At 38.3% G+C, this 27,791-nt stretch overlaps 1 long non-coding RNA gene across 2 annotated transcripts in view; it reads left to right on the top strand.

Annotated features, from left to right (window-relative positions):
* The window catches only part of LOC110358307 (uncharacterized), a 58,070-nt gene that overhangs the window by 9,673 nt on the left and 20,606 nt on the right, over positions 1–27,791 (top strand). Inside the window, exon 3 of one of the 2 annotated variants that reach the window (XR_010469847.1) lies at positions 6,109–6,220. The exons of the other annotated variant lie outside the window; for it this stretch is intronic. This is a non-coding gene — a long non-coding RNA (uncharacterized LOC110358307). The remainder of the gene's footprint in view (positions 1–6,108; positions 6,221–27,791) is intronic. 2 annotated transcript variants of the gene reach the window in all.

Below are 27,791 nucleotides of genomic sequence, written 5' to 3'. Positions count from 1 at the left end.
GTACTTATTTTGTAGATTAAACAAGAACATTTTTTATTATGATTGTTTGTCTTTGAAGCTTTAAAAAACACTGGCTATTTAAACATTTAATGTAAGAAAAATTTTCATTAAATAGCTAAAACAATGTGCTTCATGGAAATAAAGACATTGACACAGCATAGTTTTGTAAAAACTGGAGGAAGATACAGAAAAGTGCAGGTTCTGGCAGTTTATGTACAGAGATTGTTATTTCCATGCATTACAGTGATTACTGGTAAAGGACAGAAATGGTAGATAGTAGGAAAGTTAAGCATGGCTGCAAGCTGTATGTAGGTAACATTTCTAGCAGATAGAATGCATAAAGGAAAGGGGATAAATTAGATTGGGCAGAGTCTGAGACCATGCCAGCTAACTTGCCCAGCCTAAATTAGTAATGTTGACTCCCTCCACAGTCCATGGAGAAAACTTCCCAGGTGGATGTCAGTCCACAGGTTGTAGGTGTCTGAGCAGAAGATGAATTGTTGTCTGGAGCTATTTCTTTCCATACAAGGATTAGGGATTGAGCCTACATTTCCAATTGCCAAAGCTAGGTGAGAAGTATCCTTCTCAAAGGCATGTTAGACAAATGGGTGGGTCTTCCTGATGCAGAAGTCCATTCCTACTCAGTTGCTTTTGAGGGACATGTTCAGCCACCAATTCCTGGGAGGTCAGCTCTATTGACTAGTTACTTACTGTTAGATGTCCTTTCATATCTATATCACACCAAGCTTTTTCTATAAATGACATGAGGCACTTAATACATTGACTTCTTTTGCAGCTTTTCCTCTTTGTCAGTAACTGTGTTGTCACTTTAATTGCCAGTAATTTTAATTCCCAAGTGTTTTAGAAATAATTTTAGTTAAAAGATCAGTTTCCTGCTAGATAAGTTTCACACTTACTTAGAAATATGTTCTCTGCTTTTTGACACAGTGAACGTCACAGAGAACTAGAACAAACTACAATCTCTTCAACTATGGCTTCTTGCAAATGGCAATATTTGTGTGAAATCTCATCAAGAACCCATGCAAAGTTTTACAAGTTTATATTTGTAGCATACCCATCACTTCAGCATCCAGGCACCAAGTGCCCCAATTAATTAATAACAATAAAATTAATCTAGTAGTGGATTATGGGAAAAAAATTATATTATCTGGCTTTTGTTATGTTTCCTTCATAGAATCGCAGAATCATAGAATCCCAGCTTGGAAGGGTCCTCAAGAATCATCTGGTCCAACATTTCTTGGCAAAAAGCACAGTCTAGATGAGATGGCCCAGCACCCTGTCCAGCTGAATCTTAGACATGTCCAATGTTGGGGAATCCACAACTTCCCTGAGAAAATTATTCCCCTGGCTGATTGTTCTCATTGTGAAAAATGTTCATGTTGTGTCCAGCCAGAATATCCCAGGAGTAACTTATACCCATTACCCCTCCTCTTTCCCATGTAACTCCTTGTAAAAAAGGAGTCTCCATCTTCTTTGTAGCCACCCTTGAAATACTGGAACATGGTGATGAGGTCTCTCCTAAGCCTTCTTTTCTCAAGGCTGAACAAGCCCGATTCTCTCAGCCTTTCCTCATACATCAGCTTCTCAGTTTTGGAACACCTTTGTGGCCCTTCTCTGAACCCTCTCCAACCTGTCCACAGCTTTTTTCTATAGCAGGGTCCAAACTGCACAGTATTACAGGTGTGACCTGACAAGCACAGAGTAGAGCAGGATAATGACTTCTTTGTCCCTGCTGGTGATGCCCTTGTTGAAGTAGGCCAGCATCCCGTTGGCTTTCTTTGCTGCAGCAACACACTGGTTGCTCGTACTGACCAGGACTCCCATGTCCCTTTCCACAGAGCTGCTCCCCAGCTGGGTAGATCCCAGCCTGTGCTGCACTTCTAGGTTATGTTTTCCCAGGTGCAAGACCTTACACTTGTCCTTGTTGAAAACTTGTTGAAACTTCTTCAGGGTACACTTGATTCGATCATCCAGATCACTTCTGAAGATGTTAAACAGTGTTGAGCCCAATATTCATCCCCAGGGGACCCCACTTGTGATAGGTTACCAGTTTGAAAAGGAGCCATTTACCACTACCCTCTGACTTTGGCCTGTCAGCCAGTTCCCCACCCACCACACAGATCACTTGTCTAGACTGTAATGCATCAATTACCCTTGGAGGAGACCATGGGAAACTGTATTCAGAGCTTTGGAGAAATCCAGGTAGACAACATCCACTGCTCACCCACATCAGCCAAGAGGGTTACTTTCTGAAAGGAGGCAACCAGGTTTGTCATGCACCATTTGCCCACCATGAATCCATGCTGGCTTTTCCCAATCACATGCTTCATTTAACTTGTCACAACCCCCACGAGGATTTGTTCCATAACTTTCCCAAGGACTAAAGTAAGACTGTTGATCCTATAATTTCTTGGATCCTCCTTTAAGTCCTTCTTGTAGGTGGGGGTGACATTAACCATCTTCCAGTCTTCTGGGACACTCCCTGATGTCCATGACTTCTCAAAGATTATGGAAAGCAGCCTTGCAATGGTTTCAGCCAGCTCTCAGCACCCTTGTGTGGATATTGTCAGGTCTCAGCAATTTGTATGGGTCAAATTCCTGTAATCTTTCTCTTACCAACTCTTCCCTTACTGATGGTGTGTCTGTATTAGCATCAACCTGGATTTGTGTTCCCAAGGCTTGAGGTCCAACATTGCTGGTAAAGACAGTGACAAAGAAAGTGTTGAGAACCTCTTTCTCTTCAGCATTGTTGGTGACCAATTCACCTCTCATGATTTTTGTTGCTTTTGTTAGCATTTCCAAATCTGGGGAAGCAGATTTAACCTATGGAATTTTATTATGTATATCTGTAACACTGTTATGAAATTTGAATCAATATGTTCTGTAGTACTTCATTCCCATCAATGTCAGCCTCTCTAAAATTACTATGCTTGTATTTTTTGTACATATTGTGTCTTCCTGACTTAATATTTCTAATACCGTTTGTACAAGATGTTCTGTAGATGCAGCCTTATGGTGCTAATCATGCTTGGCTCATTCCCTTGAACTAGATCCAGAATAACCTCATTTTGCATTAGGGTTATCCTCTTTGAAGAATCCTTACATCCGGTGGAGGGATTTAGAGTCTCAAAGAATATGATCTAGTTAAGGCCATTCCTCTTCATATTTTTACATATAGTACAGAGGGAATTAAAGCACCATGACGTTTAAGTTAACAAAGGGAATTAGTAGGTTGCAGTAAGTTTTGCAAGCACTACCATATTTATTATTTGCTTTTGGATATCTCAGTCATTTTTCATCTTCTTTTTGTTCATCAAATTCCTTTTGTGTGTTTTTTGGCCTCTTTTTTTTAAACAAAACCAAACCAAAACCAACAACAACAACAAAACCCAAAACCCCACAAAAAAACAACAACAATCCCCGTCCCCCCCAAAAACCCAACAAACAAACAAACAAACAAAACAAAAGAACCCAAAAATAACCACAAAAAACAACAGCTTAGTATTTCTATAGTTTCCTTTAAAACAGGACAGAAGACTATTCTGTGCCCCTTAAAGTACATCACCATCCTGGTTTGTTTGCTAGGACAAAACATATACTACAGATGGTGAAAATGAGTTCCCCTGACTTGAGGTTCCAATACACATTTTGAAGAAGAGTGGTCATTTCTGTATTCAGATACCAAGTTTTGACACAGATTCCTGCCAGCCTCTCTTGAGTTTTTGCACACAGGCTTACGCTTCTGAAAAACATATATTTAATTTTTCCTTCTCTATTTTATTGTCTAAAAATCTGTGTTATCTGATTCTTCGTGGGTTATATAAAAGTAAATATAAATGTAAAGGTGGTGTAACTGAGAGTAGTGATGTAAAGAAATCAAGCTCACGGCATTGACAGTGCCAACAGACCTTTTGTTTTCACTGTGTCATCTTCAGTAATACAACTGTTATACTGTTCTGAAAATGATGTAGAATTCAGGGAGAGAAGGGGACATTATCTTTGGAAATGTGCAAAACTAAAACAATATCATTTTTGGCAATAATAAACTCTATGAGAAAAGCCAAAAACTATTTCTGAATTTGGTAAATGAAATTGGAAAAAAAATAAACAAATAAAAAAGAAAAAAGTTTTACTGTTTTTGTTATCTCCCATTTTTAAATTTCAGATCTTTGGAATAAGAATTTGTTTCTAATAAAAAAAAAAAAAATAGTTAAAAGAAAGAGAGGTAAGAGAATAAAAAATTGGAACCTGAACCAGTTGAGCCAAAATAATTTGCACAGCTCTAGTTACAAGTCAAAACTGAGTCCAATCTTGTAGCAACTATGAATTGTTTTTACATGAAAGCTGATCAAAGGCATCTGAAGGTCACTTCTTTCCAATCTGGACAGTATATGTGACTCCAAAATACTCTGCTGGCATTGTCATGCCAATCTGGCCAAACAATCTGGTCTAATGCAAAGGTTTAGCTTTCAGCTTTGCTAGAGAGGTTGCTCTAGAGCAAGTCAGGGACATTTTGGCAGGTTAACATGAATAAGACATGCAAGATTCAGCACCTAGTTCCAGCTTTTTGTGCTAGTAGCATTTAAAACATCCCCAAAGGCTAAAAGTCATCTGGCATCTTCTTTTGTCTCTGTCTCTCAGAAAGGGTGACTACATCCAAAATAATACTGGAAATGCTTCCTAGTAAATGGTCATTCTATGTGTTGTTCTTGAGACCAATCCCTTTCAGACTCTCAAAGGAGCCAAGGTATATTGTGAAAGCTTGAGCTTTTGTGTTGGACCCATTTTATTCATTAGCAGCAGGATATCGATTATCTCTGGGGCAAAACTCAATCTTAAAGGTAGGGAACATTGCTGTCTTGACCTTTTCAACGGTTGGATATGCAAGGGAATTAAGGGATTAGAGACCTAGTTCTAGGTGATATGTCCAGAGAGTGAATGTGGAAAACAGATGGAATTCTGTTCTATGTGTCCTACAAAAACTTTATCAGGTGGCTATTGGTTGATTTTGTGCAAAAGTCCACAGACAGTGACATGGGGGAGGGAGGAGCTGGGTTTGAAAGGAGGTTCTTGTTTTAATGAGTGTTCCTTTCCTATAATTTTGCATCTGGCTTTGCTAAAGTAACCTGGTTTGATGACTGGTCCAGTACTTGGGAGTGCCTGGATAAAGGCAGTACAGTACAAGTGCAAGATATTCTGAACAGATGACTTTGTGCATCTCCTTCATTATCCTCCAAATCCATGCCTCACTTGGGAAAGGAAATTATTTTCATACGACTAGTGAGATGATTGATTTTCACCTGTGTTTGAAAATTTCATACATTTTTGGGAAATGAAAAATAGAATACTAACCATGATGGTCTGCTGTAAACCATTGCAGTTACTTGCCATGATGTTGATTTTCAATAACTGAAAATTAAAGGTCTACTGAAATCATTTTGCTCCCCAGTGATTTAGAGACCCAGTCTTACCATAATTTAGAGTCAACTTTTCGTCCCCGCACAGTTCCATGATTTGCAAGCTGTTTCTGGCAGCCATTGTTGTCAAACCAATGATATTTCTTCTTCTCCTCCTCACTTTTTGGCCCTTTTCCCTCATAATTAACTTCTTTGTCAGATTTACAGCTATTTAGGTCTACCTTTCTAACGGATATAAACTCCTGAATGAAAATACTGTGGTAAGAGTACCTTTTTTAACCGTTTCCTTGCTTGACATGATTGTATTTTTAATGTACAAAATACAAATGGAAAATGTCTTTACTCACAAATGTACCATTTTGTTTCATATATCCATATTCTTAGATGAAGTAAAATTAAGGTTTCACATCCTCGAATTTCAGAGTAAACTGCATGTTAATAAGATCTAATAACGTAATTATTTTTGCTCATGCACATCATTAACAGCAAATTACTGTTAGTTTTTAGGCAAAAAATGAGGAAAACATTAAGTTAATGCTGCAGCCTAGATCGAAGTGTTTGGGAAATGTCATTTAATCTTGTTGTATGTCTTCATAGTAAGGAAGTAGCCTAACGCACTTGTTACAACATGTCTTGTGCTCTATTTGCTGCTCTCTCTTCTTTCCCTCAGGTAATACCTACGGCTGCCCATATCTTCATAAGATTTTGTGTTTCAAAATGGTAAAAAGAAAATAGATCAATCTAGGTTAAAATGAACATTAAATCCGATAAGGAAAGGACAAGTAAGTCTTTTGGAGATTTTTTTTCCTGGACCTATAGAAAGACCCTAGCTTTCCCTACAGTCATAGCCTGCTTTTTCCCTTTGAGACTTCCAGCAAATTTCTAGACCCAAACCTATTGGTCTTCCCTGAACTGAGGCACTAGATTCATGTTCCCAGCATTTATATTGCCAGCTATGTGAGGCCAGCTGCTTCCTGAGGTCCTCAAGGGCTCCTGTAGGCTCTGTTCCACATCCTGATTGAGAAGGAACATATCTTCAAGATTTAAAAACTTGTATTTTCTTTATGCAGATGCTCATTTCCATCAAGATAATGTCATCTAATCAACTGTGAAATAAATTTTATAATTTCACTTTAGGTGATAGTCTTGAACACAGCTTACTTCAGAAAAATCTACGTTTGTAAGGTCTGTTTTGTCATCAAACTCAGTGGAAACTGCTGCTCAAGGGTACATATCATATAACACAATCTTACTGAATAATTTTGCTGAGATAGAGAGCTTTAAGACCATTCCACAGTGACCGACATACTTGTTAATCTCACTCAGCACCATCTGGTACCTTACAACTTTCATTAACAGTCCTGCAAATTTAACAAGTAGGATGTCTTACCAAGATACCAAGTTGGATTAAGAAACAGAAGTTTTAATCTGTTTTCCATCCTTGAAGGCGATAACATGTGTGTTCTGTAATCTGAAAATAGGATGCTTATAATCTCATAGACAATGTGAGAAATAAAACTCAAATTTGTTCTCATAGCCATGAAAAACCTGTGTTCTCTCCCCCTGATTTGAATTACTGTAAAGCACTGCCATGAATCATGTCCCAGTTGTGCAAAGTGTTAGACAAAACCAGAACAAAAATTGGTGACGTATATAACAAATTCTGAATCAAAACTAAATGAACACAACATATTGATATAGAAAGATGAGGGAGTAGAAGGAAACAATAAGTCAGTGTGAAGAGAAGTGTTGCCAGCACCACCAACCTAACGGATGTCAGGTCTTTCATAGGCCTTGTAGCAAATGGATTTGAAGGTGGATGTTTATGGAGAGCTGCCAAGCATGAAGGGTAGCACGAAAGAAAGTATTTGCGGATGCAACGAATAAATGATAGGCATGGGCACCGTTCGCTGGCTGGTTCTGGGAGCTGACACTCTGAAACAGAGAAGGAAAAAATAGCATGGGGGCTGGACCATGAAGGGCCTGGGTAGAAAAATATGTAGTTAGGGGAGGGATTCATAAAAAGAGGTGATATCATCAAAACAGCAACCTAGAAAAATGGAAGGCTTGCATTTGTCACAAAATGTTGCTGTAGTCAAAGACTTAGACAATGAAACCACAGTCAAAAATTACTAATTGTGTGAATATGTGAGGAAGTCTGTGTCTTAAAGAAGATATGCATAGAAAATCTGTGCAATTTAAGTGTGACTTTCACCTGAGCAATAAGCATGATATTTGGGTTATAGTATAAAGTATTTTCCAGAGAAACTAAAAAGTAATAATAGAGAAAGAATAAGCGTGTTTTAGCCCTGTTGAACTGACATGACAGAAAGACATTTAGAAAGTGTTGTTGGAAAGAGGAAAATCAGTTTTGCTGGTAAGACATGCTGGTTGTGACTTACCTCCACTGAATTTGCATTTGTAGGTGAGATTTTCTTAAAGCAAGGGTAGCAGGGACCCACGTACCTTTATAACCCTTCTCCATCCCCAAAATTAAAGGCTGAATGAGAGATTCTAAAGAAAAGAAAACAGATTAGAAAGACAACAGAAGAAGTAAGAGGACTAAGACAGCAAAGTGTCTGGGTGATCAAGGGAAGACACAATTTGAAGATCTTTGAGAAGTGAACAAAGTTTGAGTCTGAAATTTGCTGTTAGAAGACAGAGGCCAGGGGGAAAGAAATTTCAATACAGGGCAATTTTAGAGGTCTAGCATGGGTTTGGAAGAAAATTTTCAATGGTGACTGTAAACCTACTGTGTTAGGTGGGTTTAGAGATGAAGGGGAAGAACAATGCCAGGCAGAGATGAGAGGCAGCATAAGACATGAGAAGTTTTGGCACTGGTGACTACCCATCACAACAGTTCAATGGAAGCATTAGATGTGGCCATGTTCAAGTAGAAATACCCACTAATTCTTGTTGCAGCAGGTTGCAGCTGGCTTTGCTCTGTTCAGACCCTGATCCCACAGCAATCCCAAGGGAAATTAAATTGTCTAAGATGTACATGTTGTTAAGGAAAACAGGTCTTCTGAGCCAAATATGGAAATATTGTAATGTGCTAGCAATTCAATAATAGTACATTATCCTTTCTCTTTATAGCTTCACTATATCTTTTCCAGAGTTTTATTGAGAAAGCTAGGCTTAGTGAGATCATCTGTCCTTGTCTTATTTTATTTCACAATAAATACACTTAAAATTTCTGCTTCGTGTAGAACAACTTAAAAAATAATATCTTAAAACTGCTAAAAAAAAGGAAAACATTTTTTCTCTTGCAGAAAAATTAAAAAAGCCAATTTAAAAAATCACTACACTGAAGTTATACAATTAGCAGCTTTCAGTTTGACATATTTCATACTTGGAGATGTTTCCTTGAATTTTTTTAAAAAAACATTTTATATAACAAGTTAAAAATAAAACTTCATGGTGATTTAGAACCATGAACTGAGATTAAAACTTCAAAGACAATTGTAAATGTGATGCAGTTACTGAACATGTGACTCTTTGAAAACATCCTTCTGTAATATCAGAGCTAAATGTCAGAGCTCTGCATTTACCCTTGAATGGTATAGTTGGCCCATGTTCAATGACACTAAGGGAACAATGCTTCATTGTATCATTTAAAATACGTTTTCCTTGTGTTCCACTTCCCCCGCCCCTTAAACATTCAGCACTAAACAGACCTATTACTGTATGGTAAAAGACTGCTAATGTGAAATGTACAATGAACTAAGACTCCCACCTTATTTCTGGGAACAAAATAATGAACTAAGAAGTTGAGGCAGTGTTCAAGATAAGGGATTTGCTAGTTGAATAACTGGCCTGCTGAATACACACTGTCAAAGAAAACCTAACAATGCTAAATATAAACTAAAACAAAAACTATGTAATTTTTTTCTTATTCACTTTTGAATTTTCAGGAATGGTACAAATGCATGTATACTTTGTTTTCTACAGGTTTGGTGTTTGTTTGTTTGGTTTGGTTTGGTTTGGGTTGGGTTGGGTTTTTTGCTTTATTATGGGCGTGGATTGCTAATTTTTATCTGGGAACACTGAGTGCAGCTTCTGCAAAGATAATAGTTGAGAAATAGACGTGACAACATTTCCTCAAAGTCACCTCCTGAGAGATCAAATTTATATACTTCACTGCTTGTCATGCTAAGGATTTCTGTCTTCTTTGTAACATCCAAGTTTAGTGTGCAAATATTGGAGGATAAGGACAAAAGCTGAGGAGCCTTCCTTCCCTTCCTCCCTTTGAAGGAATTCCCTGATCTTCTTTTTGGTACATAGATACTGTTCATTTTCTTTGCACTTGCCATTCTACCCCACAAATTCTTTTGCAGTGTTATGTTTTAGCAGAGAGTGATTTGAGATCACAACATTTCTGCTTTGTTCAGGCAAAGGAACCCAAGTGAAGATGTTCCCTGGTTGGCATCTTCACTGCTTTAAAATCATTACATGACTCTCTGCTGCATCATGTCACCGGAACAATTTGGACTGCGGGGCTGGTCAAAGCCACCAGCTGTGCAAATCAGTGGCATTGTCAAGCATGAGGCTCACTCCAGCTGTTGGACACAGGGCATAGCATGGTAGCTCACTGGTACCTGTCTCTCCCACCCCAGTAAATCAACACTTGCAGATTCTGGTCTCATGGATACATTGGATAATTACCAATCTGTCTTTCTGCTTCTTCGCATGAGCCTAAAAGGGGAGATGGCCAAGCATGTGGATTTCAGAAACTACACTCACAGATTTTTCTCCCAATTAGCGTCTTCATAGTAATATCTTCTCAAAACACTACCCAGCCTCTTAGGTCCAGGCAGGTTTTCTAAGAGGCTGTCGGTCAGGTTTGTGCATCAGACTGCATATCTCATACTGCAGCACATATTCCTGAAATACGACAGACAACATTAGGCCAGTAAGGTTCACGACATGTTGTTTCGTCTCCTTCATCCCTTTATGACAGATGAGACAGACACTTTATTTGCTTCTCCATATGCAGTAAATAGAGGAAGTCAAGGAAGACTATTCAACAGAAATTGCAGAGTGAAAATTATCAAAATAGAGCCCAAAGTATTAATAATGAGGATTTGATTGTTCAAAGAACTGGACATTTCTGTTTCCCACTGATACCAGGGACACATGTATACCTTTTGCTCAGTATCCATGACTCTTATGAAAGCTCACTTTTTGCTGTAATTTAGAACACAGTCTCTTTTGCTCATATATCATTCTGCTCTTTTATAAGTGCCTTGAAAGGTGGCCTTACGTTGATAAAAATAATGGATAATGAGGAGTGGACATAATACTTCCTGTTGAATATCTAATTTCCACCCATTCTATCTGCACCCCAACTCCCTCCTCGTCACTGGACTAACTATTAATGCTTATCATACTACTAGCCAGAAGAGGAGAGGAAGGGATGACACTTGGCCCCTTTCCCTCTTTTGTAAACATGCACATGTACTCATCCATAATCTGTTCTCTTATATGAAGTAGTATTATTATTATTCTACCCAATGAACCTGAAATCTGTGCCCTGAGCACTAATGAACTTGCTTGCTGAAGACTCAAATGTTGCTTTGTGTTATTACCTTATATTTGCAGTTTTTCCTCAGAAGTGGAGATTCTGGAACTGAAATTCTCTCTAGAGCTAATAAGTGCATTGTCCACAGATAGTAAAGCATTTTGTCCTACTGGTGCAACCAATGTTTTTGGTCAGTGTCCCTTCCCTTTCCTGAAAGAATGATTACATTGCACCATTGCAATTTCTGCACAGGTTGACTTCTGTGTAACATTTCTGAAGGTGATGTAGAGCTTGTAGTACTTCTGTGACTGTCATAATAAAAGAGGTCGGATTTGCACAATAGCTACATCGATTTCCATCATTTGCTCTGAATCCAAAATACAGGAGAGGACACACAGAACAGTAAGGGAAAGAGACCTTTCCTGAGTTTATTTTCTTTACTGTGTTGTTCTTACTGTCTGCCTGCCAGAATTCTAAACCCTATCTCCTAGTGAAAATGTATACATAGTAGCTGGATTCACTGGGAAATAATCCTACATATCATTCCAATCACTATTTTAATAAGCTTCTATGTCATTGATTAGCAAATCTGTCCTGTGTAGGTTCTTAGTTCAGATTCACCATGAGTATGTTTAGGTACAGTAAGTGGAACTAACAACTGCCATACATTGCTTTTGTCATAATTTTTAAGAAAGAGAAGTCAATGAATGCGAAAAAAAGTTTTAAAATGTTTTTTAATAGTATTCATGTATTCATAAGTATATTAGTTTATGTTTATGTCAGAACAAGTACATCAGTGAAGATAAACTCCCATTAGACTGAAGAAGGTGAAATCTGTGGTGGTTCTTCTGTCTATGGATCCTGTTTTATTATTCTGGAACTGCCTGAAGACTTGTGAGAAGTTAAGTTTTACTTACGTTGAAGGAATTTTGATTGTGCCAAAGAGGAAAACTGTGTTCACCCTTTCACTTTACATAATATTCTAGTATGCCTAAATCTGAATGATAAAGTAGGAAGCAGCAGAAACATAAAAAGTATTTCCAGTGAGTAATATGTGTTGTTACACACCTTTTGGACTTAGGTGCCGAAGTCTTTATGTCCAAGTATCATATTGCTGTAGTGCAGGCAAAATGTGACAAATGTGAATAATTGAGGCCAAGCCACAACTTTCTAGAACGAAATGGAGTCACTGAGCCAGCTGGAGAGGGAAGAAAGCATTTGTTATGAGCACTGCCAGACAGGCTGTAAGGAAGCTTCCCTGAAGCTTCACCAGGAGCCATAAAACATCTTTGCTGGAAGATAAGATTTTGAGTATCTTATACCAACCCTCTTCAGTTGTCATCCACACTGCCAACCATGAGCATTTAAAAAATCATGAATCAAACCCCAAAACAACTTGGAACTGACTTAAAAATTATAATATATGGGGAATAAAATGGTGTTTATGTGTCTCGCTGAGCTTCTAGGTTCTTTCATGATTCCCTTTCCTTTAGCTTTGTTTAAGGGGCTTTGATTTCATTAAAAGAAAAAGAATAGCATTATTTTATGATACTCTAGGTTCACGCGAAAACCCAAGAGTTTTGGAGGGTGGAGTGAAAAACATGGGGTTCACTGGCACCACAAAGGGTCTTGCAGAGATCTGACTTCTCTGTGGTCTAGTCTTTGAGTAGACAGCCCAGGAAAAGAGAAGGAAGAAAGCTGTGAAAATAACAGGTAGGGAATGGCTACTCATTTGGAGGGCATAAAAATTTCTATTGCTTTTCTTTCGCAAATTTTATCACTAGGTGAACAAGGGTTGAAGAGCTGGATGAACATGTTCCAGCCTCTCTAACGCATTCAGGCTTCTGTTGCATCCTTTGAAGCAACATAGCAGATGCTGAATTATGTGAAAACTTATTGTCATGACAAAGACCATAAAAAATAGAAAATGAGACAATTAAGGACCCCATGACAAATTTTATAACGAGTATAGAAAATAACACAAAGATAATCCATAGTATTATCTTTTCAAGGTTCTTCTTAGATGTTGTAAATCGGGTTTATAGTACTAGCTATTTTTTTTGCTACTTTGCCATCAATCACCCTGAGGCATTACTAAACAGTTACTTATCTGCTGACAGGTAAACCAAAACTTTAGTGCTGATATTACTGAAGTTTTATTAGTGAGCATCAAGAGCTCAATAGCAACCAAGAGAGAAAAAAAGTAAACTTTCTTAAAATATTATGCTAAAATTTTTAGATTTCTCACTTTTCTTCTCATAGCTATTTTTTTTCCTTGAATCATTTGAACTGACTGGAAAGGGAAGATAATTGACCTCTCTGTTGTCAGCCATGGCTTACAATTTTTGTTGTTTTGGGTTGGCTATTCCAGTAAGCATTTTATTTTACTGTTACCTGATACCTAGAGAAACTTCAAGTTTTGGACAAATACTTTCTTATATTTGATATAAAATTGTTGTGAGGTGTAAATTCTAGGTGCAGGAAAATGTTACAGTACTTGACAATTAATAATTTTAAATTCAGATATCTTTATGTCACGATTTCTTGTTACTAAATCAACAGATTTCTGCAAGAATCATAAGTTTCTCTTTTCATACTAAGTTTGATAACAACTACAAAGAAGATAACATTATCTCAAAGGTAGGTATTGCAAAGAACAACAGTGGTTTAAATATTGCCACCAAGTCAGGAAGCACCCTGAGACTGTGAATTGTTAAAATGGGGGTGAACTGCTAATTGTAACCATCCAGGTTACCTGTCGGTAAAGGTCCCCTCAAAATATATCTTGCCCGATCTTCTTATCTAGTTCAGCACAAAATGAAGCTGGCTGAATTTCACCATATTCTGTCTTTGCAAGCATAAATTGTAAATACATTGAAGCTTTATTTTTGCTTCATATTTTTCTCTGAATAAAGAAGACCAAAAATCAATCATATATCTGGGATTTAGCTGCTTCAAATAGAGGTCAACTGAATAAGAGCTGGCTTTGTATTAAAGATAATCTACAATGTCAAGGTAAATGTTTAAAGCAAGCAGTTTTTAAAATACTGATTTTAATAAGATGTGTGACCCTGATGCCTGTTATTTAGTCTTGCACATCTTGCTAACATTAGCTTTTCTAGACTTGGCCTGCAGAGAAGCTACTGTCATTTGCTTCGGCAGCAGATGTACGTATTAAGTTTCTTCATACAACAATTTCACAGCATACTAAAGTTCTGTTCTCTTGCTTGATCCAGTGACAGACTCAGCCTGCTATTATATGTAACTGAAAATTAAAATTATTTTAGTACTTCGTTCTAGAAGTTCAGGTTTAACAATAGTAGTTGTTCCTTTGTAATTTACTAGTGGTCTGCACATATATGTTGTAACCCTTATAATAATGTCTTTTACCTTTGACTTCTGGTGCTTACGAAGGCATGAAAATACATATATCTCACAGACAATACTAAACTGAGATGGCATGTGAAACTCAGCATGTATAGAAGACAAAACCAAAGAATGATACAGTGGTTCAAGTATCAGCAGGAAATAAAATGAAATTCATCTTGTAAAAAATAGTTTGAAAGATGAAAATAGTCCAAAATGTGTGGATGAGAAGGCAATTTGGATAAAATCCTGAGAATGCTGAATTCTGTAGGAGCTTTGCCAATTGATCAACTCAGCCAATACTTAGTCCCTGGCAAGTAATACTCAAGGAGATCAAGGGATGGGAGATGGCAATAAACTAAGTATGAAGTTGTTGTTTGAAAAAGTTTGCTTACGTAGGCATGTTGATATGTTGGATGTGTAAATGTCTCTGTTAAAGAATCCAATCCAAAGCAACACATTCTGTAACTGGTACCCTATTGTACTTTAGCTCCTTTTTCAGCCACGTCATGCATTTTGAACAATGCGTTTATCTGTGTGTTATTTTTTGTGATTCATACAGAAAAGGGTGACACTGCAGCTAGCTGGATGTGCTGAGTACAGCAGTGTGAAGAGGACTGCACAGACCTGATGTGGTCAGTGCTTCCTACCACAACACTGGCAGAGCCTTTTGAAGTAATTCACCTTTTGTGCTTTTCCTGATGGAGGACTTGTGGTTTCTATTCACAGAAACCTGTGCTTTCCCTTGCATGCTGTTCTGCTGGTCTTTGTTTGCACTTGAATGCTCAAAAGTCCTTGAAGTCCTTCCCTTGAAGCCCATCCCTTTACAGCTGTGCCTTGTTTCCCAGATACACTCAGAGCAAATATATAAACATATTGGTGATGGAATTACTCTGCATGATCAGTACACCTTCTGTACAACATCCAGCTCTCCCACAGATAGTGCCATGAAAGAAGCACAACATAAAAGATGCACTACATCAAAGATGCACTTAGTTGTAGGATTTTTAAAGCAGGAATTGCATCAATGAATACAGAGGACTGGAAATATTCCTGATTTTTGTCTGTTTGTTTTTCTTTTTGTGAAAAGGCTGTAGTCCCTCAAAGGCAGAAGTTCTTATAGCAATCAAATGTTTTTTTAACTGGGAAAAATTTCCTGGGAGTAAAATTTGTTGTGAAAACAAGAGAATGAAAAGACACCTTGTTTGAGACAAATGTCTTCTCAGCTAGGCAAAGCCTTTTATGATGTAAGCCAAGTTTTTTCAAGTCTGAGGACAGAAAAGTCTGAGGACAGTTTTCCCTGAAAACTTAGCAGGGATAGAGGCCTGGTAGGAAAGTATGATGAAAGAACTGCTGTCATCTTCTTTTGCTGGACAGAGATACTAGAAGGATGAAATGGGGAAATCTAAGTAAGCCTTATTTCCACATATGTCTTTAAATATTTTGGGTTGTATTCTGTTAAAAACAACTAGATGAGAAACATAGAAACACAGTGAGATTTACAGTCATGTTGGAGAACACATGGGCAGACCAAGTTTGCCTGTCATGCCCAGACTGTATATTGACTCATGCTGCTTACATCCTTGGGATGAGGAAGAATTCAGTAAACTTTTGTGTGTGTGTGTATGATTGTCTTCTTTAAAAGAAAAAGGGAAGAGTCTATTTGTATTCGTTTGTGCAAAGACACCTTCATGTCATAGTCCCATACCATAAGCATTGAGTCCTTAAGGTGATCTAGCAACCAGTAGTAGAAGTAGTCCAGAGCAGTTCTGTTGAGCTCAGCAACCAGGAGGAGCTAGTAGTGATCACATGCAGGGGAAATAACTATTTTAAATGGCATAGATATTTAACAAAGTTACAGAACCCACTGAAAAGTATTTTCTGATTGCTTCTTTTTTAAAAAGAGTTTGAGCCAGTGCCAGGGTTTTTTTTAAGTGCTTTACTCTGCCCCCTGAAACAAAACCTGCAGAACTCACTGAAAAGATTCTCAAAAGTTTTCTGAAAGAGACTCCTACCTCAGGACAATTGGCAGAGTAGGTAGAATGCTCCTTTGAAATAAAAGTCACTGCATTAAGGTGTAGGTTAGAATTTCAGAAAATGCAAAGATTCCTAAGAAAATTCCTTAGCCACCAGGCTCTTGGGCTGTTTTCTGTGATTAGTATTTTTCTTTGAGAAGAAGAAGGGAACCTAAAATAGTATGGGATATGTTGAATTTTTAGCAGCTAAAAATAACCACATTTTGTTTCTTCTATTACCTGAGTAGAGGTAGGATTTAATCTCTTAGATCTTAAAAAATGAGTGTTTGGGCTATTTGTATCATGCATCACCTGATTCAGCAGTGTAATCAATAAGAAATATACTTGCACAGTAGTTCAAATAATCTATTTCATATTGGAGGTCTACATAAGAAAGATACAAAACAATCAAAGAGCATAGCTTATAAAGAAAAATTAAATTTGGAAGCTGAAAATGCTATGTGTTGTAACATCCTGAAATAACTGTTGGATTCACCAGCAGCTCAAACATAATGTCTCATGCTAGGGCCATGAAAAGATTTAAGTGTGTCTTGTGCCTTTTTTTGACAAGTCAGAAGTATATCAACCGTGTGCCTGAGCAGGACCAGATTAGAGATACTAAGAGCCTAACCCACGAAATGATTTGAGGTCCCCACCTGTAAAAATGAAAATGCATAAATGTCGTAACTCTTCCTGCGCTCTGTAGCGGGGGCAGCTCCACTGCGGTACCTCACCTTGTCGTTTGCTGTCGGATACGTCCAACCTGCCTCAACTGTCCAGTCTCTTGCTATGATTCATTTCCTTAGTATGTGTTTGTCCTCACACACAATTTTGCTACTTTACCTAGAGAAGCAGTTCTTGCCCATGCTGAGATACAAATACTAGAAAAGCTGAAGTATAAAAAATATATTCTGATAGTGCAGTTAATCAGTATATTCTGTACTTTGCTTGTGAGAACAATTAGGGTTTTACACATCGTAAATGCATAGAGGCATTCTGTTTTTTTTTGCCTCCTGTTTGGATAGCTCTGTGATTCTTATTTTTCCCTCCACCTTTACATAACAGCTCAACATTGGCTTCAGTTGTAGACTGACTTTTCCTTGCCTTCAGAATTGAATTGCATCTGCTTGTTTTCCCTCTGTTTCCCTCATTACCAACCATAGCTGTTCCAAATATTACTTCCCTTATAGGTCTGAGAAATGTTAATATTTTTTTTTCAGCACAATCTTTGTGGTAATCAGGGCTTTTCTTAAGTGTCAGGTTCTTACATTCAAACTCTTATGAGCAGATCTTAATTTTCATTCCTGTTACTTAACAAGAAAAATGAAGGAAATAAAAGAGTGAGTTTTCAGCGCTTAGGAATACAGAATAAAATTGGAAACTGCAAGTTAAAGAAGGTATAAACCTGAAGTTTATAAAAAAACCTGAGAGGTATAGATAGGCTAAGGTGTCCTTGATCCTAATCAACTAGAATGGGGACCTACACAAAGCATACTGCAATTCCTTCCAGCAAAGGTGCCTGTGAGTTCTTCCAGCAGAAACAACGGTCCACTGGGAAAGAAAGGAAAAAATCCCATTCACTCACATCTTGTCTTCATGAAAGTTTGAAATATGGCTGACCATGGAGTTACTCTGAGATGTCGCTTAATACTTAGCCAAAAGTTGCCACCTATACCCTTACATAGATTTCTTGCTGTCGCCCTTACCACCACTGCCACCAGTCCCTGTCACGAGCCCTTCCAGCCTCCCAGTTACCCCCACACCTAGTGCTTGTCCTAAACATCTTTACCCACATCTCCTGACATTGAAGTCTCCTTTACTTTAAATGAGTTTAAAATTCAAATGGCTTCTTAATAGATACTAGTGAAACGCAATATTGTCACCATTCGTCTTTGGTAAAACACCATTTGTCATTATTGCTAAGGCCTCTCTTCCTCCTCCCCAAAGTCTGCTGACCGGAAGGAGGTGTTATTGCTGCCTTTTCTTCTGTCACATGTTTTGTTGTTGTTGTTGGGTTTGTTTGTTTGTTTGTTTGTTTGTTTTTAATATTCCCACCTTTATGTCTTGCTCAGGTGATGCCTGGGGGTGATACTTCTTCAGGGCCCTTTATTTCATCTACCCCTAAAGGTGTTGAGAGACTGAGAGAAGTAGAACCCCATTCCTTCTTTGCTAACGCTTTGCCCTTCACAAAATACAGAGGTGGAGCAGCACAATACTTGTCATATTCTTGAGCATTTTAATGCTGCATTCAGATGTGAGAAAATCAGTTCCTCTACCAACTTGTACCCCAGGGACTGATCTCTTAAAAGCCAGCACACTGCAAGAAGGATGAGGGAGCTCTCTGACTTGCTTTGTCCAATCAGCTACCCAGGACTGTTTGTGTTTTTTGTTAGTGTATTTTTACACAGAAAAGCATATGATCACCAACAAATAGTAACTTAGGCTAGGCACCCTAGGTCTCTGTTTACTTTAGGAAAATCTTCACAATTCAGCAGTAGTAAATGGGTTTTTTAAGGCAGTTGCTGCAGCAGTGTCTTGTCTTTTCCCTGAGGGACACAGCCCATAGAATCATTCTGTGAATTTATCTTGAGATCCCTGGCTAAGGGAACTTCAGTGAAGATTTAGTGTTTTATAGAGACAGAGGTTTCAGACTGAAGTAGTTTGAGTAGAAAAATGAAACATTCTTGAACATATATAAAGAAAACACAGGAGAGTGAGGTTTTAAAAGAACAATTTTTCAGTTTTCCCAGATACTGTTTTCAGTATAAACCCACTTTTGAAGTAAAAGAATCCAGGCAATGTTTGGGAGAGCTCAGAAAAGTCAGATCAGGAAATTTATAGGTATATCTGTATCTACAACCAGAACATTGCTGGAGAGTTTGGAATTTCTTCTTTTATTCAGATATGTCTTTTACAGTGTTCTGACAACTGAAGTTAACAAAATACTCCCACCAATATGACTGTGTGATGGATTGAGCCCCAAGGGCTCTTCATTGTTGTGTAGTCAGGTACTGACTAGCTGTGTGTGTCTGCTAGTTTATTGTTTTTTTTTTAACCATCTAACCTTGCCACACAGAGAATATTGGTAAACCACATAATGGAAAGCATGTAAAACTAGTTTTCAGTGGAATATAGCCCTTGTGGGTGAATAATATAACTCTCCTACCCCAAGTAGTGTGTTAGAAACAATATTCTGCATAGACTGATTGTATAGATAGCCTGATTGTAAAGCAAGATTAATATGAAAAGGCAAGAAGTCTGCAATAAAACCTACTAACTTAAATCATCCACATTTGTGTACAAGCATTCATATTTAGCAACAGTCCCAAGGCTGAGATTAAAGCTGTTTTGTAGGTTACTTCAAGGCCTTTTTATTGCTAAATCTTATTATGTCTCTAAAATGTAGAAATTAATCACCTGTCATCAAAGCTACAGTGGATTATTGACTTCTAAATGTCTCTACAAAGTGATTCATGACAGAATGAAACAGGAGACTGAACTAGCACTGAAATTCTTTTTGCATGTGATAAAAAGGGCCTATTAAAAGTGTTTGAACAAATGCTGGCTATTAGGTAATCATCACAAAGGATTTTGTTATCAAAACGTGGTGCTTCTTGAATAACCTTATTCAGTTACATAGATTTGCAACACCAATCCTGTAATAGGGAAGTTATCTAGAGAATTTAGATTGTTATTCTGAAAAGCCTGACATTAGGTAAATTGCAGCAGGATTTTCTGAACTGCCTGCAAGCCAGTGATGGTAAAGTGTTATTTGCACTTGCTCCCAGGGATTTTAACCTAAAATCATGTGAGTATTGCAATTCAGAATCATTGGGTTGTGACAGGAAAATTTCTTATGATTTGGATATTTTGGTGTATATTCAACGTCAGTTTTTCTTTGAAACATGTGAAAAAATACCAACATGATATCCTGCTGAGGGGAAGAACAGTCTGGCTTTTGTTTAAGTCAAAGTATAAGGATTAATAATGGCCCTGATCCAGTTCTAGCTATCATGCAGCTGGATGGCTGTGACTGCATGGTGTGATCTGGGGATGTAAGCTGCACTGGCTGGTGTTTCTGGGCAAAGTCTATGGATCCCAGACTGCTCCTGATAACACCTGTGTTTGTCCTACTCAGAGATGCTTCTAGAAATCAGAAGGGAAGTCCTCAGTAAAGATATGCTGATACACGTCTTCTCTGTAAAGGGAACCACTAAAATTGTGTACTAAGAAAATCAGTACGGAGAGCATGGAGATTCTGGATGAATACTTTAGGTATTCTGCTATAAATATTAGAAGGCCAGGTTTACAATAATTATCTTTAGAAAGGTAATTTTTAATGGATTTTCAGAGATTCCATCAGTCACATTACGGGTCTGCCGAGCATGCCTCAGTTTTCTGCTTTCAACAAGCAAGGTGTTAGGCTGATAGAAACTTCCTCCCCAAAATGTCACAGCCTGTGCTCTGACATTAACTCCTTGCAGGCTGGCAACAAGTATACCCTAGTTTATCTGTTCCTTACATGTGTTATAAGACAGACACTCACTGAATATTCACTTAGAGTCACTTTGCTGTCTAATACAAGTTAGCAGAAAATGAAGGAAAGAGATATTTAGCAAGAATGACCATTATGTTTTTAGGTATGAGGTTGGGGAAAAGAGAGGTTACGATTGCAAAAAATAATGAAGCAGCAGTTTTTTAAATGGATGTGCAAGCCCGGAATTTCTAGCTATTTTTAGTACCCCTCACCTGCAAGTTGTTTGGCATGTCCTAGCTGCGAAAGCCAACAGTCTGGAGTTCCTACAGTCATCCTGCCTTGTGATGGCTTTCACAGGCTCAGTAACAGCATCTTCCTCTACGCTTACTTCTATTCTCCACATTGATTTTTGCAGAAAAGTGGTGACATTGATTTGGATAAAAATGAAAATGCTTTTGATGGCACCATGTGGAGTCAGGCAATTTGGGCACTTAAAATGATTACCCTTGTTCAGTCTGACCTGCTCAGATGGGGATTTGTGTGTGCATGTGTCTGTGTTTGTCTGCTTCCTCTGTGCTACAAATGGCTCTTTTTGTCAGCCTTGGGGTGTACAGAGGGTTTTCTCCCTTTGCTCCTTGTCAGCTTGTTTCCTCTGTCCTCACTGTCCTAGCTGGGCTGTTAATTCTGAATTCCTATGGCTTTGTTGTGACAAAGAATATTACAATAGACCTCCTCAGATGTGTGTACATACTGTGCATGCATACTATCTGCTGATGGTCCCTGCAGAGACCACAGATTATTGATACAGACAATATAAATAAGTTTTTCCACTGGACATGCCAGGGCAAGAAAATGCTTATTCCTCTCCCCCTCCATTTTAACTGACATTCCTGTGTTTAATAGTTAAATACAGTAAAACATTGCTGTGGCTGAATTCTTAGGAAGGTGTTTGCAGTCTTTCCAGCTGATGCACACTTTCAGCAGTCACAGAAACAATGTGAGAGCCACAGACATGTTGGTTGGAAGGAAATCTGGTGATCATCTAATGCAAACTCCTGCTCCAATCGTGGCTATCACCAATGCTGGCGCACATTAGCCAGGGTTGTGTCTCACCGAGTGCTGAAGACCTCTGGACATGGAGATGCCACAACCACTCTGGCCAAGCTGTTTCCTTTGAACAAAGTTTGTTTCCTTAATATACATCTGGAAATTCACAAGCTACAACCTGTGGCATTTGGCCTTTGTTATTGTCTGCCACTGACAGAAGAGTCTGGCTTCCTTGTCTTCACAACTACTCTTCAGGTAACTGAGGGCTACTGTTTGATCACCACTTTAATGTCCTTTTCACCAGACTACACAAGTCCACCCCCTCAGTCTTTCTTCATAAACTGTGAGCCGTTGGTCCCTGATCATCTTCATAGATCTTCTGCTACCAGCCTGAGATCTTTCTTCAGTTTCTGCATTTTGTAGAATGGTAGAATACTTTGGGTTGGAATGGACCTTCAAAGGTCATCTAGTCCAACCCCCCTGCAATAAGCAGGGACATCTTCAACTAGATCATGTTGGTCAGCTTGTCCTTGAATGTTTCTGGGGATTGGGCAGTTTCTGCATGTCCCTCCTGAGCTGGGGGGCACATATAGGACACTGCATTCCAGTTGCAGCCCTCATCTGCTGTGCAGAGGGACACACTGCAGGACACACTCCTCCTCATGCACCTTAGTCAGGGTGAACTGTACTGTTGGTTCTTATTAGTAGTGTCTACTGTAAACTAACTCAGCATTAGATATCTGCAGGGCTTTCTTTGTACTGGTGCATGGGGTTATTCACCCAGGTCCAGAACCTTATAGGTTTCCTTGATGAGCTTCATGAGCTTTTTGTTAGCCCAGTCCCCAAGCCTCTCAAAGTGCCTCTGGACCAAAGCTCAGCCATTCATCATGTCAGCCACCCTCTAAATTCAGCGTTCTCTACAGACTTGCTGAGGATGGAATCTGTATCATCGTCCACGACAACGTGGACATTAACAGTAATGAAGATAATGAAAAATACAGGCCCCAGTATTGAGCCCTGGGGTACTTTCCTTCATACTGGATACCAGCCATATGTTGAAACATTGATCACTACCCTCTGAGCATGGCAGTACAACAAATTTTCAACCCACTTTACATGTCATCCCACCCAGTACTGCAATTAATATAGAGTAATGTATCCTTTGTCTGTTTGTTTTGTTTTAGAATAGATAGCAAAGCAGAAATATCAACCACCAAAAATGTGGCAGGTGTGACCAGTGATAAAATCAGAGTCCACTTGGCCTCATACTGTATTCAGTGCAGTTTTGGTTAATTTTTGATCCAAGTAACAGTGCCACCTTAAAATGACTCTGAATAACCTTTTTTTAGCTTTCAGGTTTTTTTTTTTTTTAAAGATTTTTTTATCTCTCAAGGTGGCACCCTTTTTATTTTATTTTTTTTCCTAGCTCTTGGAGTCCAGTTAAGGTGAATAGAAGCTTGCCTGAACTAGTCATATAGCTAGGTCATCCAAAAATCTTTATTTGCAAATGCCTTGTGGCACTGCTGTGCAAATATAGGTGAAAGCAAGTGTTTTTAAGATTCGGAGATGACTGAAATACATATGTATATACATAGAAAATACAGATATTCTTGAAATACAGGCCTCTGCCATTTGAAATAAAACACTGTAATGCAGTCTGAAAAGCCCCATACTGATGGTTCCAACTTCTTGTGCACTTTCAGACTGAAAAATGGAAGGATTCTCCATTATTTTGAATTACCTTCTATTCCTGTGTTAGAAATATGTTGCTGCTTATCTTATAAAGATATGATTTTTGTTTTAACTTGATCTTAACTTTTATTCAAAACATTATTGAAGACATTTTTCAGCATAAAAGCAGAGGTGGGAATTCAGTACTGGTCTTAGTCTATAATTATACAGATGCAATAATGCGATGTCCTGAACACTGGCTTTGTCTCATTGCCACAGACCAGCTAGAGGTCTTAGCCTAAGATGAGCATGCAGCTTAAGAAATTCAGAGATGCAGGTAACTGCAGAGACTCTGTCACTATCTCCAGGTCTCTTAGGGTCTTCTGTAGGTTTTCCTTTCTGATAGGCACCTTCTTTCCTGTCTTTTGATTTGTCTTTCCTGTAGATGCCAACAAAATTCAGGGAAGAAGAAAACACAGACTTCTCTTAAGTGTCCCCTCAGCTCACCTGCAATCGTACACCTATGAGACAGGGGAAAAAAAGCAGTTATTGGAAAAAGCACTTAAGAAGAGAGAATGAGGATGATAACAACAGTGTGGATAACTCCAGATGTTTTCATCACTGGGTGGGTGTACAAGCATGGGTGTGTATCTGTCAGGGGAACGGGACACACTTGTTCCTTTAAAACATTTGTATAGCAGGCATATGATTGTACTTAAAATTGCCTGTGCTGAGAAGGACAGGAAATGTCTTTTCAGTGTTGCATGTGAAAACAAGGTCAGTGAAAGCTCGTTGTGATGTGTTCTCTAACACAAATATTATTGCTAATGTGTGTATAAAAATAGGACAGGTAGTGACATTTGTTGAAATATTGTGTTTTGAACTAATTGGTTTTAAAAAAAATGTTGTAAAATATTTTGTGTGTGGAATATGTAGTCACACTGTTGTGATCTTTAATGCATTAGTTTTTGTACAGTGTGTGAATATCTCGGGAAGAGAATTACAAACGGGTTGCCCTTAGGAAAAAATTCTTCACGGAAAGGGCTGTGAGGCATCGGAACAGGCTGCCCAGGGAAGTGGTGGCGTCACCATCCCTGGAGGTGTTTAAAAGGAGTTTAGATGAGGTTCTCAGGGACATGGCTTAGTGCTAGAGTTAGGTTATGGTTGGACTCGATGATCCTGAGGGTCTTTTCCAACTGAAACGATTCTATGATTCTTTTGGGTGAAAGGTACTTGCAGACTTGCACTAAATTCCAAACCTTATTCAGCAACCAGATTCGCTATTAGTTAATGACTAAGGCAAGCACTCCAGAGAGCCTTTCAAGCTCTTCTCTCTGCACCACTATCTTCTTTGGCTAAAGAAGTACCTAGACTCCTACATAACATGAGAAACCCTCTCAGACTTTGTCTATCTGAAATAAGAGGCAAGCATCTTTGTAGCATGGAGGACATTCAAGGCACTCCTTTTTCCTCTAATCCTAAAATGATAACTAGGAAAAGTGTCTACATGAGAGCCTCTAAATCACAGTCATCCCTAACTGTGGTGCATCTATCTCAGTCGGGATACAGCACTTTTGCAAAGAGAATCTGCTGGCAGTGCAGCACAAAGGTGCAGTTCATGAATGGCTTTACTGAATGCAAAGCTATTATGCTGCTGTAAAATATGTATAAGTGAGATCATGATTAGGTTCATTAAATTAACTAATAGCTATCCTAATATCTCATAGTCCCATGGCATCTGGCACTTAGATACATGTTTTATTAGAGAAGTCAAGGGTGGGGATGTGTTTGTCTGTTTACTCATAGTTCAGTAGTTCAAAGGAGAATTTCCATGAATATGTTGTATATATTTGTGCCCCACAAGGCACATCTCCTTTGTTTCCCTTTCACTGATCCACTGTAACATCTCTGACATTTCTTGTCCAGAGACCAGTGTTCTCTGCTGTATACTGGATTTAAGGAGAGCAAAATTTGAGCTCCCATCCTTACATTCATTGCTTTATTTATTTTCAAGTTAAATTCTTGCTTCACTTTTGGTGGCACAGTTGGTGATCCCCAAATCCTTTTGCAGAGCTACATTTTCACTAGTAGCATATGGCTATCTAACAGGTGGAGCAGACGCTGTACAAATGAGAATTTGCCTTTGGGTGTTTTCATACTTTAGCTTCTGTGAATTTGGCTGTTGCATTTACTATTCTGAACTCAGTTATTTTTTTTACTCATCTTCAGCATGTTTCTGATGCATCTGCACAAGTTTAAAAGATGGCAACAAACTGAAAAGCCCCCATGCACAACTTTATGTTTCTCACTCCTCTTACCATTCCTTCTCCTCCCTGATCATGTTGGTTTGGCTTGTGATACCCTTTTAGATGTGTCAGTACCTTTTTCTCGTCTTGTGCCAAGCTATCTAGGCTCCTTCCTCAATGTCTTTTATCTGTGTGAGCTACGTGCCTTGCTCAAGGGTATATCACCATTTGGATGCAGTGTACTTGCCTTGTCTCCTACATCTTTGCACCAGGAAATATAGACAAGACCCTGAATGTCTCACCAATAGCTCCGAGAAGCCATTGACCTCACCAGACAGGCTAAATAAGGTGGGTTAAGGACTACTTTGCATTGGCAGACTCACGCTAAATAACCACTGAATCTGGCCCGCTATTTTTATATGTGTGTACAGCATCAAGCACACTAATGGGACTCAACAGACAATAAGATAATGGATGTGTTAAAAATACCTATGACAAATTCAATACCAGAATTGAAATACGGGGTAAGTGGAAAGGTGAAGTGTTGGTGAAAGTCTTAAATCTCAAGCTGACCTTTTTTTTTACCCACAGGACTTGCCATTGTAACTTCTGTGCTGCTCCGTGGTTGCTTTAATTTATATGACTAATGACATGAAAGATGTAAAATCTGTAAAAATACAGTGTTTGGCTGCTTAAATTAATTTTATGAGTTTTCCTTAAGCCTGCCAAACAACTTAAATATTTCATGGCTTTCACAGGCTACAGTTCTAATATTTATAACTCTTGTGTGCAGATTTCAAAAATTATAATTACAACTCCCAGGATCCCAGATATAGCAGATGTTCAATATTTTGTACGATGTTGGCAGAAATGCTTTTCATGCTCTTTTTGATCTCAGTACCCCATGTATTGTATCTGTTACAACAAGCTGTTGATAAGAGAGTTTATTGTTATTTCTCTGTAAAAGACTCTGTAGGGCAGATTCGGGATGGCATAAAAAGCAGAATGAATGGAGATTCAGCCCTAATGAATAATGAGGAACCCTGTGCAGTGTTTTCTTTCAAATGCCGCCCTAGTCAATGGCATATAGTATGTCTCTCATTCCATAGATCCACACAGGACTTCTGGAAATACTGTGACCCTTTCATTTTAGGCTATACATCCTTGCCCCAGTCCCCTGTATTGATGAATCATGTCATTTTCCATTCTCAGTTGCATATTCACCCCCATGGTGCCTGTGTTCCCTCTATAAGAGTGCAAGAATCGCCTTATTTGAGTCAGATGCCAAAGCCCACATATACGTTTTAATCAGAGAGTTGGTGTGTGAGATAAAATTATGGCACTGACTCCGATTTTTCTAACAATCTTCTTGCATGAACAGAAATGAGCTTTGAGCAGCTGGGCATGTGTCAAATCTTACCACGTTTTACTTATATTGTATTCCTTATTATTGTAATAGCTTTTTTTTCTTACAACCACATTGGGTACTCATTGGGTAACCAGTTGAAGAGTTAAACTTCATTGTCACTCAAATGATTGCCCCAATTTTACAACACTACCTGTAATCACGCTCTACCCTTTACAGGTAGATTTTAATGCAGACCACAAAGGTCAAAAAAAACCAAAAATGAATATAATAATAGTAGGTTAATACAATATCCTGCAGTATTGTTGTAAATGCATAACAGTAGCAAGTAGTAGAGGTCATTATATAAATGAAACTGAGTAATATTAACTATGCAATCATTCATTTAGATCACAATCAGAAATGTATGGAAGATATTAAAATTCACACTATGTTTTAAGAATAGTTTATAAAAAGTTCAAATTATGTATCTGGCATTTGTTCTTCAGTATTAGCTTAAAAATATCCATGCAAATATAAAAATTAGATTGAAAACATAATGAAACTTAAAACAAAGCATAATTTAGTGATATATGGACCTGTCAATTATTTATGTGTATAGTACCACCATAAGAAAATTAATATACCATGTTTTCAGGAAGTCA

This window comes from Columba livia, chromosome 1 (assembly GCF_036013475.1).
Source record: "Columba livia isolate bColLiv1 breed racing homer chromosome 1, bColLiv1.pat.W.v2, whole genome shotgun sequence".
NCBI classification, from domain to species: domain Eukaryota; kingdom Metazoa; phylum Chordata; class Aves; order Columbiformes; family Columbidae; genus Columba; species Columba livia.
The sequence above is the reverse complement of the archived record's forward strand: the minus strand, read 5'-3'. Positions and strand labels throughout refer to the sequence as shown.